Source organism: Nomascus leucogenys, chromosome X (genome assembly GCF_006542625.1).
Source record: "Nomascus leucogenys isolate Asia chromosome X, Asia_NLE_v1, whole genome shotgun sequence".
In the NCBI taxonomy this organism is placed as follows: domain Eukaryota; kingdom Metazoa; phylum Chordata; class Mammalia; order Primates; family Hylobatidae; genus Nomascus; species Nomascus leucogenys.
This window is the reverse complement of record NC_044406.1, coordinates 34,531,540-34,539,577: the sequence shown is the minus strand read 5'-3', so window position 1 is coordinate 34,539,577 and position 8,038 is coordinate 34,531,540. Positions and strand designations below refer to the sequence as shown.

The 8,038-nt window shown below is 45.2% G+C and overlaps 1 pseudogene; it reads right to left on the bottom strand.

Annotated features, from left to right (window-relative positions):
* Positions 1-5,761: 5,761 nt before the first annotated feature.
* On the bottom strand, positions 5,762-6,778 carry LOC100589224 (annotated as a pseudogene).
* Between the last annotated feature and the right edge of the window lie 1,260 nt (positions 6,779-8,038).

The following is an 8,038-nucleotide window of genomic DNA, read 5'->3' as shown; positions in this document are numbered from 1 at the left end:
CAACCTTATCCAGAGGCTTATCTCACGTAAATGTATAGACAATGGTAGGCTGAACCCACAACAAATTTAGTTAACCCAGGTGCTGAATGCAAGGTGGATGACACAAGCTTGTTTGACTATACCATTTTCTGCTCCTATTAACACAACCTGGAACTTCTGGAACTTCACGAAGCCACATGAACTTCCCTTCAGTGGAACACAGAGAATTCAGACAGCAGAGGGAGCCCAGTGGTCCTGTAAAGGAATCAAATGGCTTCCCTATCATAATCTTCTCCTCATCCAACCCTGAAGAATATTTCCTGCACTTGGGATTGGTGCAAAATTCCAGTAGAATTTTATTCAACAGTGGAACCCCCTCCCCCAAGTACTTGCCACCACCAAACCACATTAGCTTCGACTCCCCAATGTCACAAATGAGCTTTCCAAATAGTTCCTCATGGTACTAACTTCCCTAGGATCACTAATTTTGGAGGCAGTAGGAACAGCATATGTGTGGAACAGCACACCACAATTAAGAGAAACACATAGCCATGTTGCAGGAATTACCCACAGAAATTAGATAAACAGCCCAAGGACAGAAACTCTTTGCTGAATCTCACTGTACTTTAGTGGCCATGGTGTGAGATAACTGCATAGCCCTAGGTCAGGCTGCTGGAGGGGTCGCAGGGCACAGGGGCTGTGTGCTTGCTAAAATTATCTTGCTGCATGTGCGTAGATAACACCAAGTTTTACAGATAGCTGGGGTCATGTACCAAAGGGGATATAAATGCCACTCTATTGACTAAACGGATTGGTCAAAACAAAATTGTCTCCTTTCAAATTTCTTCTACTGGCTGCCCAAGTGGGCAGACTGGCTGAGAACTGGCTTTAAAATCCTAATTTGTAGACTTAATAGCATTCTGGGTCTTGAGGATGCTTCATCGCTGGCTCCCAACTGAGACTCCATGAAATAGCATACAACTTAGATTGTAAAACAACATAGGGCCAAGGCATGGACTGTTAAATAAGTGGGTTAATATCTTTAGATGGTGCCTTGTATCTTCTTCCCTATATCCAGAGACGGCTACGACCATTAGCTCAAAGCTCATTGGAACTAAAATCAAATGTTTACACACCCAATTGCTTTAAATATGGCCCCCAATAAGCACATTTTTGGCCCTTTAGAACCCACTCACATTGCACCCTCTGTAAAACTAGACACAACATCTGCTAGCCATAGATAGGACATACTCTGGGGCTGGACAAAAGCCCCAAGCCTCTGATGCCCATGGGAACTCTCTGACACAGAGACTCCACACCTGGCTGCTGAGTAACATCCCATAGACCTCCTGTCCAATTCTTCTCTCCCTTGGAAGTTGCCTTGAACTCTTCCTTTTCTGGGTGGTGGCCTCTTGCTGCTGCCTCTGGAAGGTCTCCTGCTGTGAGGGAAGTGCCGCTCTCCTGAAACCTTTCAAAGGGCCACCCAAATAAAGCATGTTGTGTGCTACTACTATCTCATGGTCATGACTTTTTCATTGCTCAGCCCTGATATCCAGAAAATCACCACATATACTTAATGGCAAACTTTGTCAGAAGCCAGGACAGTGGAGAAACAATGGTCAGATATTGTTGAGATAATTGTCCATGGCCTTTCTACATTTATTGTAACAGCTTTTGTCTCTAACTATAGTTTGAAGAATACTTGTATGTCAACATTTGAGTGGCTTCTCCTCATTTCTCCTGTGGGATTTGGGGCAGGGGGCAAAGGGGAACTAATGCAAACATGAACCAAAACAAACTCTGACCCAAGAATCTCATATATTCTGCCAACATCTATGAAACTGAGGTATGCTAATTTGTGAGCTTGCAAGTAGGGTGCAGTCTCAAACTCTTCACATTTCTTGCCAATTTTGGTAATGAAGATGAAACATAGCATTCTGGAAAGTGATAAAACAAGGGTACTTCACTGGCCTGGTTAGGGGATATGAGAAGACTCCTCGGGATTGGAGAGCAAATGCTTTTTCTCAAATGAATTGGCACTAAGTGCATTAAGGGCCCTTCCCCACTCACTCTCCTACCTATTAATGAAGCTGAGGGGCAGGATGCAGAATTAAACCAAGCTGTTTGAATCATGGTTTGGTTGTTGTTCACTCTCCTCTGGGTGGGAGGAAGAAGGGATGATGTCATGGTGCTGAGTCAATGACTTGCCAAACCTGAATAAGTGGTGTCAGCAGTGAAGATATAGAGTTTTCCATGGAACAAAACCATCTGAAGTTTGTTTGGTTGAACCACACTGCTGGTTACTGGAAACCAAATGCAAACATGCCTTGCTTACTAGTATAGACAGAGTCTTCTCTCTCTCTCTCTGTCTCTCCCTCTCTGCACTTCCTAATTCCTGGTTCTCTTCCTTTTCTCATTTCAAGTTCTGTAAGAAGAAAGATGATTAGTGGTGAGCCAGAAGTCTCTCTGTCCTCAAGAGACACTAAAAGGCATATGCATGGTAGGGTACTTCAGGAAAGGGAGGGACTCACATGTTCACAGAGCTGTTAGATATAAGCTCCCATGACACTATCTTATCTGATTTTCTGGGGAGTGGAGGGAAGGGGTAATAGATATGAGGTAGATGAAAGCACCAAGACTGTTGGGGAAATCAAGGGACAGAATGGAAGAATCCCTGAGCCCTTACAGTTCTGCACAAGTGGAGGTACACAGGAGAGGATTTAGCATACAAGCTGGGGCAAAAAGCCAGAGGGATTACAAAAAAGGCTTAGAGTCCCCACCCTCCGCCTCACCCCGAAACTCCCCTGCAATCCCTACATTCTGGCCTGGACATACGGAAATCCCCTAACAGCTCTTGCTGTAACCCCTGAAATTCCTGTAGTGAACTCTAGGTCTGAGTTCATTTAAGGGAAAAAAGTCCAGAAAAGCAATTGTTGGGGTTTGGGCATGGTTCACAGTGGGGTTTGGAAGCCAGTATGACTTTGTATGGGGGCACCTTTGGGAAAGTTGAATAAACTGTTCTTGTTGCTTCTACTTAGAAATGGCAGGATTTGATGGGTCATATGCTTGTAATTTGGGTCATATGCTTGATGGGTCATATGCTTGTAATTCTACAGGTCTCATATAAAGTCGTCCCCATCGCAGAGAGACAGAGGTAGAGGGAAGTGTTAGTGGAACAAATTCCAATGAGATTTGTCACCAGTGGTTGGCTCAGGATTTAGCATTAGTGTCTCTACCTTCTAATGTTCAACATTTTCACTATATAAATAATAATTGTGTCAGCTGGCCGGCTAGAAGTCTCAGTCTCAAGGGTCCTCAATGCAGTGTTATTACATATCTGTCAGCAAGGGTGGCTGATTTATGCTCCCAAATACAGGGGCCTGCTTGCCAAGTAATCTCTTGGGACTAAGTAGGCAAATTCACAACATTTGATCCCTCTAACAGGAAAAAATTGACATCTCTTCATACAACCTGCAACCGAAAAAGAGGCTCAGAACCTCAATCAACTCCTTGGGTATTACATACAGGACAAATCTGTGTAACTGATGATTTTGCCGATGGGGGCAGCTGGCAAGGGGAAGCAGTCAACACCCAGACAGATCCCTTGGGGATCTTGTTGCCTCCCTGATATGGCTACAGGGCACATCCCTTTTGAAAAGCAGTTAATGGCTTGCAATTGGGATTCTGTCAAAATTGAACAATTGATTCATGGAGAATTTGTTACCATCTGGCTCGATATTTCCATCTTGGAGTTGGTCAACTCATACTCAATGACTAGCAGGTAGGAAGGGGTCAATAAGCTTGGCTTATGAAATGGAAACAGTAAAATCAAGAACAGTCATCTGATCCCACAGACATTTCTTTTTTATTTTATTATATTCATTTTCTTCATGTTTGAGAAATATTTTATGTCAAGATGTCCAAGAAGGCAACATTTTAACATTGGGCAATCAATAATACAAAATTTCAGATAAACTTGCCTTTCAAAATAAATCAGACCGTTGAAACAGAAGAAGCACCAAAGGGTTTCTTTTTTTTTTTCTTTTACAAAACAGTTAACTCTACTTTGCAAAATGCGTACAAAAATACAATATATTAAAAAGACTGCCCCAACATAATACCCAATAGCAGCTTATAAAACCAAGCTATTCATGTAAGACATTAGTAACCTACACCTGGCCTGTTCTCCCTCCATAGACAGTTCCAGAAGTCAGTTGGTTCCTGTAAACCACCAGGCTCTTGAAGGGTAGAGAGGCTATTTCAAAACATCCTCTGGGATTCTCTGAGGCCACGAAGCAACCTCAGAAAGAAACCATTATGGAAAATAGATTTGAATGTAGCAGCTGGTTTTCCAGAGCCACAGATAGTACTTATCACCCCCCATCCCTTTCCAAATTCAGAACCATCAAGCACCTGCTATTTTGGGCAGAGTTCTGGAGGGGCTTGTCCTTTTTCCAGCACAGGGTTAGGGGTTCCTGAGGTACCCACATGACAACTGCTGGGCTGGATGTCTTTCCCAGAATGGAGGCTGCACCTGGATTCTCCTTGGACATGCAGAGTCCAGCTGGGGCAAAAATCCATCATGGTTGGCTTAAGCAGAGCTCCTGCAGGCTCCTTTAAAACATACCAGGAAGGAAGTCCACCTTCTGGAAAAGAAACATGACTCGTGGCAGGCTGGTAGGGAGCCAAGTATGGCTGCAGACCTCACAAGTTCCTTGGAGACACACAAAGTGGACGTGTTTGCATGGTTCTGGTAGAATTTCACACTCATCAGTCAAAGATTGAGATGAGAGCTTCATGGAAAAGAGGAAGCAGTACAGTTCTCCCTTCTGAGGTGCCTTACATCTGCCTTGAGAAGAGATTATAAGATGGGTGGCCTCAAGTGCCCCTCGGAAAACACTTGGACAGGGAACAAGTTCAGGAGCCAGGACTCCAAGATTTCCTCAGGCCCCAGGCTAGGATCCCCACTTCCCTGTAACTTGGGGAAATATTTCTAACCTGTGGGAAAGGATGCTGTAAAGCCCATTGCACAACAGAGGCAAACTTAAACAAAAGTCTCTCATGAGGATAGAAAGGTCCCTTCATCAGAGGAGAAGGCCCAGAGAACTCTGAGACAACGAACCTGGAGTGCAAGCTCTTTAAATGTTCTCAGGGTCTCAGCATTGAAACTGGAAGGAGAGGTGTCAGCTAATATCACAATATATATGTTAAAGGTTTCCAACTTCTCAGATACTATAAAGTGTCTGACAGTGAAGCAATGGTCATGTTGATCAAATCTTCAAGCTTGTCATCACCCAAGACAGCTTGTGTGTCTCCTGGAAAAAAAAGTCACAGGGAGAGCGCTGTCAAGGCCCAGCTGTCCTTGCATGACCCCAGAGATACCAGGGAGCATTCTTTCCTAGCCTAAGGCTCATGCGGAGTGTGAGATTTCATGCAGGCTGGAGCCCCCGACAATATACACCACCTGTTGCACAGTATCTGTCAGCCTTTTCTTCGGAGCTAGTGGGGTAAACAGACCCCAAATCTCCTCAGTCAGCTACCTGCTGAGAAGCCAAAGGTGCCAGAGAAGACATAACGTGAGTCAGGGGAGAGAAAGAGCTGGGTTTCAAGGTTTCCAAGAATGCAAGCCCTTATTCTGTGTGTACCGGCTGCAATGCATTCTGGGACCTACTGCAGAGACTGTCCCGTCATAACCAAAATGTGAAAATTACTAAAGGGGAAAGGGAGGTCAAAAAATAAACTTGTGTCTTTGTAAGATAGAACAGTCAGGCTTTTTGGTCAGTTAGTAGCCACTGAGGTACGCAATTCATTTCTGCAATTGCTGTTGCCTGCGTCGGAGCTGCCTTTTCTCCATAGACATCTTTTTCTCGGTTCACGCCAGGTCTTGCAAGTATCCCAAGGCCTTGCTTAGGATCAATACCGTGGGGACCTTAGACCAGCTGGCCAAGGTGGGTACCTGGTCCCTCAGGGTCAAGAACTGAGAACGCGCAGGTCATTCCACCTCTTGTGCTGCAGGAAGTTGTGGCCCTTCCTCTTGGTCACATCCTCAGTGTCAGAACTGGCAACACTGGGCAGCCGTGCTTTCTATAGGTGAGGGGCTCACAATCCCCTCATCCTCCTCATCTTCTGTTTCCCCTGGAGCATCTCCCTCCAGAACCTCTTCTTGGAGACCCCTTTCTGGAGCCTCTTCTTACAGCTGGAGCAGCTTTCTGGAGAAATACGGGCAGCGCAGTTGTGTTGTTGCTGGTGGATGGAAGTGTGGAAGTGTTTCATGCAGGGGTTCAGACGGTCGACTCGAACCATGATGGTGATTGACTTCTGTATACCCAGTCTGCCTCTTCTCTACCGTCACAAGGTCAACTTCCTCACCTTCTGAATTGTTTGGGCTCTCAAACCTGGAGCAGGCCTGAGTCTTGGCCTTGCCCAGAGTCCAGGGAGCAGTGGGCGCTGGGTTGCCATCTTCGAGGCTGGGAGGGCAATCTGGGGAGGAGGGCACCTTGGGCGGGTTCCCCCAGGGCGCGCCAGTGGCGAGCCAGTCACTCCCCGCTCTCTACAGCTGTTCCCAGGCCAAATCGCCGCTCCACATGCAGTCACGATGGACAATGGATGCATGGTTCCTGCCCCAAGCTCTCGAGCGGCCCCGAGATTCCATCTCATCCCCGGCGCACTCTCCGGATCACGGCTTTGTGTGATCAATCCCAGGGTCTGGGTCCCTGGCGCTGGGATCCTAGTCTCAGGGCGGAAATGTGGGGGTGGGTTGGTGGGTGGGCGATGGCATCAACTCGAATTTCTTCTGCATCTCTGCTTTATATATAAGAGTGGCAACTATCTCTCTGGGGGAAACTTAACCTTTTACTCTCCTGCTTGAAACAACACTACTAGTTCAATTGGACCCTGTTTACAGAGGTTTCCCTAAATATCTAGGCTTGCCTCAGTGAAGGATTGGCTAAGCTGAAAACTGATGGTGTTCACTGGCTCCTGTGTCTGTTCAGCCTCTGAACCAGCTATGCAGAAATAAAAAGAGGACTTGGTTTCTCTGCTCAATGGTCAGAACCCAATTCTTGGGACACTACCAATGGTCCAGCCTTTTGGTATGCCACTTGGAAAACTAGTCTGGCAGATTAAAGACTCTTCTTTGGGACCGCATGTGGAAACAAATCTTGACTACTTATTGAACTGCCTGGATTCCTCATATACATGGCAAGGGCACATTATCTGATGAGACTAACTAATCAAGGGGATGATTGAGCCTGACTTTATATATCTAATGCAGAGTCTCCTGCTGCATGCCAGATCTGTGACTCCTGACAAAAGCTGACACATGTGTTTCATGGCGTGGAGACGTCATTACATAAGTTGTGGCAACCTCTCAACTCTGATTGATCCGACTGTTGACTCTCCTCTTGGGGCTTTTGAATTTGCCTCACCACTGTTGAGCATTTTTCAGATTACAATGTTGCTATTCCAGTCTGATCAAGCACACTGTTTTGCCCCTTAAAAATAATCCATGCTATGTTTTTGCATTAGAGAATATTTTTATTCTGCCAATGGTGTATTTTATTGCAAAAGCCACTCAATAATGACCTAATAATAAAGATGGACCATCGATGAGTCTTAGTGTCCATGGGCATCTAATATTACTGAGCAATAGCATGGTGGCCTTCTCATAATTGATTCGAAAATATCACTGACTCTACTTTCCTCACCATCTCTTGATCCACACACATTAGTAAGGCAGTTTGTTTACTGAATGTTGCTGTTCTTAGAAAAGGATCATCTCCTCTAGACTGCTTCCTGGGTAGGGACCAGGATGAAAGGAATACAGAGACTTTATTGGAAAATTTAGGATTCCTTCCAGATCTGTTCATTCCAAGTCCAAATGTTTCTTTCTTTCCTCTAACAGCAGCCCCAGGCCAGCCTGGTTGGTATACCCTGTAGGGCTGACCAAAACTGGGAATAGGAGACTCAAACTTGCTGGTTGAAGTTTTAAAATTTTTATAAAACATTTTATTTTGTTTTAAATTGATATATAATTGTACATATTAATGGGATACAGTGT